The sequence below is a fragment of the Typopeltis vanoorti genome, chromosome 15 (assembly GCF_054136105.1).
Source record: "Typopeltis vanoorti isolate ZY-2024b chromosome 15, IOZ_Tvanoo_1.0, whole genome shotgun sequence".
In the NCBI taxonomy this organism is placed as follows: Eukaryota; Metazoa; Arthropoda; class Arachnida; order Uropygi; family Thelyphonidae; genus Typopeltis; species Typopeltis vanoorti.
Genome location: NC_143563.1, coordinates 55,913,127 through 55,927,718, shown reverse-complemented (window position 1 = coordinate 55,927,718; position 14,592 = coordinate 55,913,127). Strand labels below are relative to the sequence as shown.

General features: G+C 34.5%; 1 protein-coding gene across 4 annotated transcripts in view; it reads left to right on the top strand.

Annotated features, from left to right (window-relative positions):
- Cul1 (cullin 1) overlaps positions 1-14,592 on the top strand; it is a 371,162-nt gene that overhangs the window by 36,369 nt on the left and 320,201 nt on the right. For 2 of the 4 annotated variants that reach the window (XM_090405682.1, XM_090405681.1), the window contains one exon: positions 1,506-1,598. The gene's annotated coding sequence lies outside the window, so the exon portion shown is untranslated. The remainder of the gene's footprint in view (positions 1-1,505; positions 1,599-14,592) is intronic. The other 2 variants (XM_090405683.1, XM_090405685.1) reach the window with 1 other exon arrangement.

Genomic DNA, 14,592 nt, shown 5'->3' with positions numbered 1-14,592 from the left:
AAATATCATTTTTTATATATGTTGCCACACCATATTTAGAATGGTTTATACTCCTTGTCTCATCGTATGTTACACTTTTGCACAGGCCTACACATTTTATCACTAAGCTTCCGTAACCGATAATCCTGCGGAACAAGTTGGTTGCTCCTTATTCCTGGTAGTATCCAATGTCTGTTGAAGCGTGCGTTCATTGGGAGGGTTTGCCTGCTTTGCAGGAGGGAAAAACCTCAGGATAAACTGGGGGGAAAAACCCTGCTGTCCATGCCCAAGACTAGCTGACTTGACTATGGCTGAGGAAGATCCATAAGCTCCTCACGTGGGCGACGGGAATTGAACCTAGGACACTCCTTCCCCAGGCATATGGTCGCGAAGCGCATAGCTAACTGCACAGACCTGGTTTATACTATTAATCACAATATATCGATGTGTTTTCCCTTTCATTAGTAGATCTAGATCATCCTTAGTATGAGTTTCTTGTATTACGACTACATTTTTTGGTTTGATGAACACGAGCTTATAGTCAGTGTATTTGAAGATGTATTTGTAGGCTTTGTATGTGTTTTGGATGTATGGCAGTGATTTTTTGTGTTGGGAAGTTTGTTTTGGTTGTCGGGTTGTTTTGCCTGGTTTTTGCTTTTTTTGTCGTAATTTATTAGTTGTTGGGTAATTCCGATTTTGAAAAATTTGTTAACTTTATTTCTGTGTTGAGATAATTGCAGTTAGTTGAAAACTTGTAAGCATTTATGAATTGTGTTAAGATGACCAATTTTTTTTAATCAAATAAGGATGGTACGAGTTAAAATGGAGGTAGTTTCCGATATGTATAGGTTTGTGGAATATTTTCTTGGCTATTTTGTTGTTTGTTCTGACTAATGTCAGGTTTAGGAAATTGGATTTGTCCTGTTCGGTTTCTATGGTGAATTTTAGTCTGTTGCTGTAATCATTGAGGGGGATGCTTGTAGAGTGGTGATGTGTGTGGGTTTTCCAATGCATAGAATATTGTATCGGCCATAAAAGGTGATGCCAAGGGAGTGGGGAAGGGTTAAGTAGGAGTGATTCTATGTGTGCTAGGAACAATTCAGCTAACATCAGCAGACATTTAACTGAATTGTTCCTAGCACAAATATTCAAATGACCTTTTCTGTAATATGCTATGCATTGTTAAATGCTGTAAGGGAGATGTTTATTTGATTTTGGCAGCTAGGCCTTTGCACATATTGGAGTTAAGGGGTTAAAGTAATTATAGTAGCGCTAGACTAGTCTGAATAAACTTAAATTCTTATTATTTAATAATTGATATTCTGTATCAAGATGAATCTTTCACTGCAAAATATTTAGTTTTTCCTCTGCATCTCTAAAATCTTTCTAAAAAAAGTTTTTGATGTGATGTTTCTATTAAAAAAAAAAGTTTCAAGACAGATTTCTTTTATTAATGTATTGATAAATGTAGTATAATATTGATATCTAACAATAGACATAACATTAAAAATGTTACTTTCTTTTAGACAGGCAATAAATTCATGTTGGCGATAAACAGAAAAGTTTTTGTACTGCATATCTTCAACTGGAAAACAGTACTTTGGCAATTAATAACTGTGGTAAGTCTTTACCTTGTTACTGTAATTATATCATTTACTTCAGATGCAAAATATTCCTTGTAACTTTTTTGCAGACCATTTCATTTTTTCATATATATGCTTGTTTATATAAATACACACATACTTGTTTGGAAAGAAGTCAATGGACACCTCCATGGGCAAGGTACATTGTGTCATGTAACGAGTCATTTTTTTTGTAACCAGTATAAATTGGAAAACAATGTGATGCTCCCAAGTCGGTGCAGCTGCATCCAGGTGAAATGGCTGCGAGAAGGGAACTGATGGAGTTTGAAAGAGGTGTTATGATAGGAAGCCATGTTGCAGGCCTATCTGTTCAGCAAATAGTTGACAAATTGGGCCATCCCTGGTCAACAATCAGTGATACCGGTCTGGCTGGCTGAGTGGTTAGCATATTCGGTCTCCAGCCAAAAGGCTGTGGGTTTGAATCCTGGCATGGATATTTAAGCCTCACAAATTCATCTTTTTGAACCATATCTGGTTCAAAAAGATGAATGGTGCAAAAAGATTGTTTCAGGTTGAGTTTTTTTCCTTCCAGAAAATGGGAGTTTTTTATCCTGCAAAACCGGCAGACTGATTAGAACAGGATTTAAATGTTCACTGGCCTCATAGTCTAACTTGCTTCAGCTATAGTTTTGAATTATTATTCAAAAGAGAGAGACCTCCAGGGAGGCAGAGCCTCATCGAGGGAGGCCACATGCTACACACATACACACCAGCTATCATACTTATTCTTGAATTCATTCACCCTGCTGGCACTCACAATATCCAAATGCAATCCATTCCAATCACGCACCACGATCTGAGAGAAAAATCTAGACCTCGCATCCTTCTTTGCGGTTTTCATTCATTCTCCAAGGATGCCCTCTCGTCTTTCCTCCACCTTCTATAAATTGAAAAATTCCATCATTGAAATTGTAAAAATAATCATAATTTAAAATTCTAAATATTTTTACGTATTGTTTATGTTAGTATGTTTATTAGTTTTAGTTTCATAACACGCATTGTCGGCACTTGCGATGTGCTCGTTATTGAAATTATTTTGTCAAAGCGATATGTAAAGCAGTTAAAAATTTATGTATACTCACTGGATTTGAATAGTTGTTACTTTAAACGATTTTATTGTAGTTTAAAATATTAAGTTGTGTTTTATGAAGACTTGTCGCTAATGGAGACAATGTGTCAGCCATTATATCTAGTTTCTCGCTTGCCGCTTTCATGGGGTGCGCATGCTCGTCGAGAAGTTTGATGTGTGATTGACAGTTGACAGAAAGCATTCGGTATCATTGTAACAAAGAGAAAAACAAGAGAGCTTTCGGAAGGAAATTAGAACACAAGCCGGCATATATTTAGATTCGGAGGAAACTGAGTTTTTTTATGTGACAGTCGGAAGAAAATAGTATATTCTGAAAAAGGAATCGTGGAACCATGAAGTTTTAATGTGGAATAAGTATTGGTAAGTAAAAGGGAAATATTGCTATAGACCTTTTAAAAGGAATATTGGAGGAAACTTTAATCAGAAGATTAATAGTAGATTCCGAAAAGGGAATCATAGAACTGCAAGTTTTTTAAAGTGCAAGAGTTAAGACTATCAATAAGCATTAGTGAATAAAAGAAGTTGCTATTTACGTTCTAAAGGAATGTTCGAGAAAACTCTGATTAGGAAGTTTCATCTGTAAGGACACCGAATCTAACTGTTATTTCTACTAAAAACAAGACAGAATTAAGTCAGGAAGAATAAATGTGTGCTACATAAGTGATGAGAAAGGATCCTATGAAAATGAAGAATAAAGTCGTATATCTTCGGAGAAGGGCCTTCACAGAGAGAGAAACTGGCTATGAACATTTTGTCATTGTGCAAACAAAGTGTTTAGTCTAGTCTTAAGTGCAAGTTTATTTTTAAAAGGCCTTGGATCCAATTAATTCTGTAGTTAGTTATAATTTTGTAAAATTTGTTTGAAGTGTATATATATATTTTTTGTTTTATTAAATGTGTTTATTTTGTATTTTGGTCTTGAGTCAGTGATTTTTTTTTGGATTCTGAAAGAAAGAGTTAGTCATTGCACCAATTGGAGTGAACCCTTGTGCAATAAATAAGGTAATAAGGTACACTTGGAAATAAAAAAAATAATTGTCGAACAGAGATCATCTCTATAGACTAGATTAATATTATGATAATATCCTCTATATAAACATCTTTCTATTAACAATAAATCTTTTAAATATTAATGGAGATTATATTCTAATTATTACAATATTGTTAATAGAAAGAGATGTTTATATAGAGGATATTATCATAATATTAATCCCGTCTATAGAGATGATCTCTGTTCAACAATTATATTTATATTTCCGAGTGTACCTTATTTATTTATTTATTTATTGCTCAAAGGTTCACTCCAATTGGTGCAATGACTAACTCTTTCTTTCAGAATCCAAAAAAATCACTGAAAAAAATCAAGACCAAAATACAAAATAAACACATTAAAAAAAAAAAAAAAAAAAAAAATATATATACACACACACTTCAAACAAATTTTACAATACTATAACTAACTACAGAATTAATTGGATCCAAGACCTTTTAAAAATAAACTTGCACTTAAGACTAGACTAAACACTTTGTTTGCACAATGACAATGTTCATAGCCAGTTTCTATCTCTCTCTGTGAAGGCCCTTCTCTGAAGATATGACTTTATTCTTCATTTTCATAGGATCCTTTCTCATCACTTATGTAGCACACATTTATTCTTCCTGACTTAATTCTGTCTTGTTTTTAGTAGAAATAACAGATCTGGCATCCTTAATACAGATGAAACTTCCTAATCAGAGTTTTCTCAAATTCCTTTTAGAATGTAAATAGCAACTTCTTTTATTCACTAATGCTTATTTGACAGTCTTAACTCTTCCACTTTAAAAAAAAATTTAGTTCTATGATTCCCTTTTCAGAATCTACTATTAATCTTCCGATTAGAGTTTCCTCGAATATTCCTTTTAAAACATCTATAGCAATATTTTCTTTTATTTATCAATACTTATTCCACTTTGAAACTTCATAGTTCCACGATTCCTTTTTCGGAATATACTATTGATTTTCCTCCGACTGTCACATGAAAAAAACTCAAATTCCTCCAAATCTAAATATCTTCCGGCCTGTGTTCTTATTTCTTCCCAAACGCTTGTTTACATCCGTTACTCTGATACCGAATGCTCTCCTTGTCAGCTGTCAATCACGCATCAAACTTCTTGGCGAGCATGCGCACTCAATGAAACTGGCAAGCAAGAATTTAGGTATAATGGCTGACATGTAGATTACGTTAGCGTAATGAGGATGTCTCTTCAAAATTCTTTGCTATTCTTTGATGGCAAAGAACAGCAATTTGTTTAGATGCTTTTATGCCAGCAATCAGAAATTCTAGAAATGTCAAGAGTGACAGAACATATTTCTCCAAACCTTTCCATGATGTGTCCATTAGTAGGTGATGTAGATTAAGAGATTACCATGGATTTTGGATAAAAGTCCATACTTGTGGTTTCTGATTAATTAGTATTCATGCCTCCATGTAGTGGAGAATTTGACTACTTAGTTCATTATAACTAATTAATAACAAAATCACTTACATTAATTTAAATTTTTATTGGTAGAATTTTTGACTGTGTTTCATTGCTGTTTTCCCGTACAATTATAGGAAAACAATCGCAAAAAAAAGAACATCTATTCAATTGAAAGTGCATGATATATGCACTGTCGGTCTGCAGGAGAGTAGCTCTATATACTTTAATAGATATCCAAAAATAAATTAATCAATAAAATATTTTTAAATATAAACAATTAAATACAAACATTACATTATGAAAATTATGGAAATAACTACCTTGTTGGAGTAAAACTTTAGTTTAATATAAACCAAAATAAACACTTAATGTTTTGATCTTCACATTAAGGTTATCTGGAGTATACACATATACAAAGAAACAAGCTGCACTACAATCTATATGGCATGCTAAAGTTACTGACCAACCATTACAACTATTGGCCTGACCTATGATGGAAAAAAAGCTTACTACATCAAAGCTAGTTTGATTATCATCATCATCTATTAAGTTACAAAATTAAATTAAGCTGGAGAGAAACATTTTTACAAAAAGGAAAAAAATTAATAAATAAAAATAAATACATAAAAAATTACTTATATAAGTATACATATAAGTTACAACCAATTGGTATGGATAGTGCCCAATAAGAACTGAAAATTAGCTTAGGCCTGAAGTCAGGGTTTGCTGGAAACTAAGTGGGCTGAATGTGTTGCATCCAAATTTTTGGGATTTTTATGCCACCATTGTTGTTAAGATTAGGGTGGTTAATGAAAATTTCATAGGCTTTAAATTTCCGTACATACCAGGTTTTTTATGATGTAACGAGCAGGTACTTTTCCAATCAATTTGGTGTAGGGTGTTATGGGTGTGATCCGAGAGGCTGTACAAAATCCTTACAAAATCTAGTAATTCTGGTATGGGAAGAGTTCCATACAGCAAAAACATCAACATATTGTACCAAATTGGTAAGCATGAAGGAAAAAATACAAACATTCTTGTGTTCTGTACACAAGAATGGTGAGTATTAGTCAGTATAACTCCCCCAAATTGAGAAAGTTTAAGGTAATTGTTTTTGCTAAAGTATGGATTATGAATGTGTGCTTCACAGCTTTCTTTGTATAGTCTTACCAGAAGAAAATAGCTTTTATGTAACACTTTAGTTTTGTTCCACTGAATAGATCATGTGTGGTTTGCTAAACCAGATTTATTGGATTCTTTAAGTGAAATATATTCTTGATGTTCAAGATAAATTTGTGCAGAATGACCGGTATGTTCATAATGATATAAGCTGTAAGAGCAGGGGATTCTGTAAATTCTCTAGGATAAGAAAGGAGGATATTTGTCTTTAGGAGAGATGAGAAAGTATTAAGTTTACGAGCTTGACGGGAAGACTTGTAAGGTAATCTGTTGAAGTAGTTTTGGCATTTTTTTTTTTAAGTCCTTTAACGTATGGAATACAGATTCTGGTAATTTCTTCTTGAGGCAGGTTAAAATGACAGCCATAATTATTTTATTGATGCTTTTTGTATTAATTACATTAGAGATAAAATTAGCTCTGGTAACAGTTCTTTTGTTTAGAAGAGAATCTGTAGGACATATTTTGAGATCTAGTAGATTTGACTACACCATATTTCTGACAAGGGTGATGTGAATCAGAATCAATGTATTTACCAGTATGAGTCGGTTTTCTATATTAAACTGTAGACTGCCATTTGGTTGATGTAGAATGAGAACATCCAGAAAAGGAAGACAATTTCTTTCTTCTACTTCCAATGTAAATTTGATTTTTGGGTTTTATTGAATTAATTTTTTCAAGAAATTTATGAAGATTGTGCAGGTAAGCGTTCTACAGCAAAAACATAGACATGTTGTACCAGATTGATGGTTTAGGTGAAAAAACATCCAGAATATGTTCAAAATATTCCTTCAAGTAATTAGCTAAAGTGGGGATAGAGATCACATAGCTGTTCTTGCTGTCTGCTTGTACAATTTCTTTTGGCATCTGTAATATCCTGAAACGATATTCATGGTGTGAAAGGCAGCTCTTCAGTTGTTTGCTGATGCTAAATTAGGAAGAACAATGTGAGGAAGTTCTGATGTGTTGTTACAAGAGGATTTGAATAGGTTAGTGCCTTGGGCTGAACAATGGAGAGGTCATTTCAGTGTTGAATAAGTGTAAAGTTATGCACTTTGGCCAGACAAGATGGAATTAGGTTTATCATATTGGAGAAACTTTGCTTTGGGGAGGTAGAACAAGCAAGGGCATTTTGGTAGATAGGGAACTGAAGTTCAGGAGACACATCACTAAATTTGTAAGGATTACCCCAAAAATTGCTGCTGTAATGTTAAGAATGCTAACATGTATAGATGTGGTGATATTTCCACTCTATAAGGTGCTAATTAGGCTTCATTTGGATTTCTACGCACAAATCTAGTCACCTTGGCTGTATTGGTGATAAGGAAACATTGAACAGAGTGCTGAGCCAAATAACTAAGACTGTCTTGGGAATCTGAAATATTGAGTATTTCATACAAGGACAGATTGGGGGGTGGGGTTCAGAGTTTGGCAGATAGAAGTGATGATTGATGTATAAGCTGGCGAGAGAAGCTTACCAGATTGATAGAGGAATTATTGCATAGTACAATGGATGATGCAAAAACAAGGGGGTCATCCCTGGAGGCTGTATAAGGGTCATGTGAGTAAAGAAGTGAAAAATATTTTTGTGTGGATGGTAAACGAATGGAATTGTGTTGCCAGAACATTGAATATGTTCAAGGCAAGGTATGATAGTTATTGTGCTCTGTGAGTGTTCGACCTTTCAAATAGGCTTGGAAGTAATACTGTATATTTGGGAGTGCTGTTTTTTTTTGTTCTGGCCTTATTTTGTTTACTTTTCATTTATTATGCATTGTCAGCACAAGAACTTGTGTAAATATATTTCATTATTTCAGTGATTTTTATATTGAAAAAAGATGATGTCAAAACAGAATCCTGATAATTGATCAAAATAAACCATGAGTACTATTTATCATGCAAATTTAAGAACTCAACTTTTACTCTCAGGGGTGTACAGTATCTTATGATAGTACTTCATGAAAAAAGTTACACCATTACTAACTTCCAATCAATAGTTTTCCCATATTATCAAATCTTCTATTTCTGTCTTTTATGATGCATTTTATGGTATCAGTTCATTTATATCTTGGTCTTCCTCTGGGTCTTTTTTCTGCCAACCTGGCAAGAGCACATTTTGCTAATTTTTCCTTTTCCATTCTGTTTAAGTGACCATATCACCTGAGATTAATTTTTTCAAGAAATTTATGAAAATTGGGCAGGTAAGAGTTCCATATAGCAAAAACATCAACATATTGTACTAAATTGATGGTTTAGGTGAAAAAACGTCCAGAATATGTTGTTCAAAATATTCCATCAAGTAATTAGCTAAAGTTGGGATGGAGATCATATAGCTGTGATCTTCATCCCATCTCCATCCATCACAGGTGAAGTTCTGAGGTTCCTCAGAACCTCACCTGTGGTCTCCAATCTAAGTGTTTTATTTCTAACCCAGCTCTCAAGTCAAAGAGTTAAATTTGAATCAGAAACAGTAACTTAAGAATGTGACTGTTTTGCCACCAATTAGTGAGTGATCATGCCATACTGTGTTGAATTAGGTAACTACAGATGTCCCAATTTGGACAGGTTACATGCTGTACTACAAAGCTGGAAATTATGAGAGAGAGTAGAATAGTACTATCTCTAGTATTAAATTTCGTATTAAGTATTTCCCATAATGTAAAACATCTCCTAGGAGATATATGATGTTAAACTCTTTGATTCTGATCTTCGAGTTTCTTATTCGGTTTTAAAACAATGTGGGATTTAATATCCCCTTAATTTAAATAATCCTTCAGAATATTTTGCCACCTTCCTGATATTTGTTTCTATGTTTTTACCAAAGTCTTCCCATGACTTTTGTTTAGCTAGTTTTACATAGTGCTTTGTTTTCTTACATTTTTCTCTTTATTTTCTAAGACACAAAGGCCAGTAAGACATTTATGAAAATAAATAATAAAATTATGAACTGTCAAAGAAAAAGAAAAGCAATTTTAACTGCATTCTCCATGAGGAATCTTTGGAATATATAAACATCTTGTTCTTCAGGGCACAATTTTAGTGAAGATGACAAATTGCATGCAAGAGTAGATAACAGAATAAGAAAAGTTTATCGCAGAGAGCCAGATGTACAAGCTTATATGAAATGAGAAATTAGCCCCAAACACTAACCTATTAGTATAAGTTTTTAAACCAGTATTAACTTAAATCTGAGAGTTGGGATGGAAAGAAGCTGATCATACACTGGACCACAGACATGAGATTGGAGAAATATTAGCCTAGTGAATGGACGACATCAATAGCAGAATCATATCAAATGAAAATAATAGAAAACATTGGCATTTTTAGCAAATCAGGAATGTGTGAGTAGAGCTGATCTGATGTGGAATGATCACTTAAACAGAATGGAGCAGAAAATCTTAGCAAAAGAAGTGCTTGATGCTTCCAGGAAAGATTCTGGAAGATAAAGATCTAAGTGGATTGATTTAGTTCATTAGTGACTTAGGAGACCGACATATAAGATGAGACATCATTGATGCTTTGATTAACTTTCAAGAAAATTAATGATTGTATACAGTAATCTGTTTATCCGACCACATCAGTAAGGCAATTTGCCATTCTTATAATTGAAGGGTCAGATAATGTACAATTACACAATTCTGTACTAGAAGTCGCTGTGTAAAAAGTAAAAAGGTTAATTTGAATGGCCATTGTTTTGAAGGTTGGGTGGATGGTAGATTACTGTATTATATATAAACAGATGGAAAGGATTTCAAGAACATTGAGATGTTACATTATGGCATATTACTCTTGGTGTTTATAAATGAGGGAAGCTGCTAATGCATCACAAGACCACACACACACACACACACACAAAAAAAAAAGATTATTTAAAGATAAAATCTAGAACAAATTAATTCCAAATGGACAAAAGAAAATACTCAGTTTATATGACCCTTTGTGACCTAAAAAAAAATTTTTTTTTATTTAGTGAAAAAACTCATGCTTACCAAGTTATTAAGACTAACCTTATTTCAACAGTTTTTAGTTTATAGGTATTGTATAGAATAGATAATCTGAATGTTATTTAACATAGCAAAAAAAAAAAAAAAAAAAAGCTCAAAGTTATATAAACTGATTTTGCTGCTACTGTCCTTATCAAAGTTTGATAATTGTGCATAGTTATTTTTGCTATATATTAGATATTCATTGATTCATCATATTTAGACAATCTGTGTATTTAAGTTCCAGTTCATTACCCTTTCAATTAATTGTTATCATTAAGGTATTACTTTCTTAACAAAAGATATGCTGTTCATACTTAATGGCTAGATTCTGGATTATCAAGCCTTTGGTTTATCATTGTAAGCCAAAGGCTTGATAATCCAGAATCCCCTTCTCTTGAGGCCAAACAACTTCATGCCTCTAACAAGCAGGGTGGTTTCACACCATGCTGTGAAACTTAATACTACCCAAAAAAGTGTATATAAAAAAAAAACTTGGTCATATATACTGCATCTATAAAATTGTGAACAAACATATTTCCTATAAAAAAAAAAGTGAGTTAGACAGGAGGATACCATTTCACCTAAACTGTATACAACAGTCCTAGAAATTTCTGGAATGGATAAATAGAGGAATTATAGCAAATGGGAAAGAAAATCACCTATGATTTGTTGATGCTTTTTGGGAAACTGCAGAACTTAAATGATCAGTGAATTGAATGCAGAAAATTGGAAAAAAAAAAGATTAAATATAAACAGATAGAACAAAAATGTATGATAAAAAAATAGCCAAAAAGCTAGTGCATATGGAACCCTGGGGAAATTGATATAACTTATGTTTAGCCAAGGCAAAAGATCACTTTGGAGGGAGACTGTGAGGAAGAAATTATACAAAGAATTCAACTTGGTTGGGTAACTTTTGGAAAACATTAAACACTCCAAAGAGAAATCCCAATCTGCCTTAAAAATATTCAACAGTTGTATACTTCCAGTCATGACATATAGAAGTGAAATGCAGACTGTGGCTAAAAATTGACTGACAGTTTTAGGACTACCTAGTGAAAAATGGAAGGATCACTGCTTGCTATTACCATTCAAGAAGATAATGTAGTACTTGGGTCAGAGCTCAGACCATGGTGAAAGACATTGTATCAACCATTAAAATATATAAATGAAAATGGATAGGTCATATTGCAAGAAGTAATGCTCAAAGTTGATATCTGAATGATATCACAGAGATGGAAAGAGCTATACAAAAGTGATGGGTGGATGAGATGATATACTTCCAGTCGTGACATACAGAAGACTTTACTTCAACTCTTCAGAAAAACTCAAGATAAGACAGTTTGGATAACTTTGGGAGAGGCCTTCATCTAACAGTGGAACAGAAAATGGCTGAGTGATTCTAGTGTTGTATATTGGTCATAACTAGATTTCCAGAGATATATATATATTAACATGTAGAGGACTGGTTAATAAGGAGTACATTTCCTCATGACCAAATCATGCTTTGGTCATGAGGAAATGAGCAAGAGAATTAGTGGTGGTTGTTGGAACAAATGATTTAAGTGGACATAAGAAAAATGTAAAGACATATCAGAAGGTTATTGAGGAGAGTGAAAGATATAGTGGGGAAAAGATGTCAGCATGTTGCTGTGATATGACAGTGATAAGTCGAGACGGAGCTGTGTGAGGAGAGGGAGTGCAGTTTGTGGACATATGGCATGTGGTTGAGGGAAGAATGGAATTATGCAGATGTGACAGATTGTATTTGAATGACTTTTGGAGTGAGTGAACTTGAGAAACTATTGCTAGATGGAAGTACGTTGTGTGATGAAAGCAAGAGATCTGAAGTAAGAGGTGAAGTAGTGGAAACAGTAGTAATAGTACGAGAGAATGGGAATGAAAGAGGAAGAGGCAGAGTGGACATGGAGACATGACATAGGAAGTTGGGTGGATGTTGGGAGTAATAGTGAATGTATGTATGGGGATGAACAGCATAGAAATAGAATAGATCAGGATATGGGCAAGGTAGTTGTGTGATGAAAGCAAGAAATCTGAAGTAAGAGGTGAAGTAGAGGAAACGGTAGTAATAGTACGAGAGAATGGGAATGAAAGAGGGAGAGGGGACAGGGAGACATGGCATAGGAAGTTGGATGGATGTTGGGAGTAATAGTGAATATATGTATGGGAATGAACAGCATAGAAATAGAATAGATCAGAATATGGGCAGGGTAGTTGACTGAGTGGATGTATGTTATAAGTGGAAATTGGGAAAGTGCAGGTGTGGTGGGAAAATCGCAACCAGCAAGTGGCTTAGGTAGGACTGGTTATAGACCTAAAACGAACTGCTGTTTATTTACAGATGCCAGGAATATCAGAAATAAGGAAGATGAAATTGTTTCACTGATTGAGTTTATTTGCCCCAAAATCGTTGGAATAAGTGAAACATGGTTGAATGAAGATGAAATCCTAATGATTTCATCTTCATTCAACCATGAAGATGAAAGGGGAATGCTGCTGATGATAGTAGGGGAATTGTGTCCACATAAGGTAGACGTGAAAGATAGAAATCGTGACAATGGTTTTGAGGCAGTGAGGTGGAGGGTGATAGGAAGAGATATTTAGTTGGATGTTGCTATAGGCCAGGGATTATGAAAGGTGGTGAAGAAATGTAAAAACAACTTCAGTTAGGCATTTGGGAATAAGGAAAATGAATTTCTGGAGTTCTTGAGAGACAACTATCAGGCAGTATGTAAAATAAACCATGCAAGGATTGAGTTTTGGATTTGATCATTTCAAGAGGATGTAATTGAGTGACATTTTGCACTTCCCTCCAGTTGTGAGAGAGTGAGTGATCACATGGGTTGTGACTAGCTATATAAAGACTTCTCTGAGGAAAGGATATATATGTGGAAGTACAAGGCTGATGATAGTCAAGCTTAGGAGACAACTTGGACCTATAGCATGGAATGAGAAGTTGAGCAATAAGGAAATAAATGCTTCTTGGGAACTGACAAAGAAATACATAACAGCTTCAATATATGAATGTATTCTGAAGGTCAAAAGGCTGAATAAGGTAGGTATGAGGGGAGGGATTAAGCATGAAATCTGGAAGAAGGCATTTTGGAGGTAGCACAAGATGAATAATAGTAATAATCAGTTGCATGAAGAGTATAAAGAGCAGGCCAGGAGAGTGACTCATTTGGTAGGGACAACAAAAGTGCAGTACGAGCAGAAATTAGCAAATTGGGCTAAGAAAAACTCGATTTTTCAATATGTGGCATGTAGAAGGAAGCAAGACTATGGTAAGATGCTGTTAATGGATGAAAGTGAGAGATTGGTGACTGCTGCAGAGGACATAGTCAAGGTGCTCAGTGAGCAATTAATCAGGATGTTTCATCTGAAGTGTGAAATCAGAAGTTCAAGTGTAGAGAATGAAATGAGAGAAGACTTAATTGTGAGCAAGAGATATGTGAGGTGTTAAGAAGCTAGATGTCAATAAGGCAATAGGACTTGATCACATTAACATGCGTCTTGAGTGTATGTTCCATGGAGTTAGTATCAGCCTTGGGCTACCAAATATTTTTCCATTTCACAAAAGTAGTGATAAGGCTAAGGCAACAAATAATAGGCTGTTCTGCATATCTGGAGTTGTAATTAAGGTATTGGAGAGGTTGGTGAGATAGAGGGTGCAAAAGTGCTTGTCATCATGGGTTTGTTAAAGGGAGGTCGTGTTTTACAAACTTGCTTATGTACTATAACAAGGGAAGGAATGTATTGGACAAGGTCACACATCACAAGTTGGCCACCAGACTAAAGCAGATGGGATTGGATGATAGACTAGTGAGTTGGATAGGCGAATGGCTATTGGATAGGTATGAGCAAGTTGTGTATAGGGGACACTGCCTCGAAAGGGGAAAGTCACTAGTGGTGTGCTGCAGGAGTCAGTTTTGCGATCATTGTTATTTAATTTTATATTAATATTGGGATAGGATTAACTGATGATACCAACTGTTCGCAGATGATATAAAACTGGGGAAAGATTAGGAATCAAGTGGATGTTGTGGCCTTACAGGAGGACTAGCTTGTATGAGTATGGAACTGTCAATTCATTGTTGCCAAGTTTAACATTCTGAAATCTTGTAGGCAACAATGGAATATCGAGTATACACTTGGCAGGGAAATTTTGGAAGAAGTTGAGGAGATAAGAGACCTTGGAGTGGTGGACAAGGATCTGAAATTCAGAGTTCACATTGT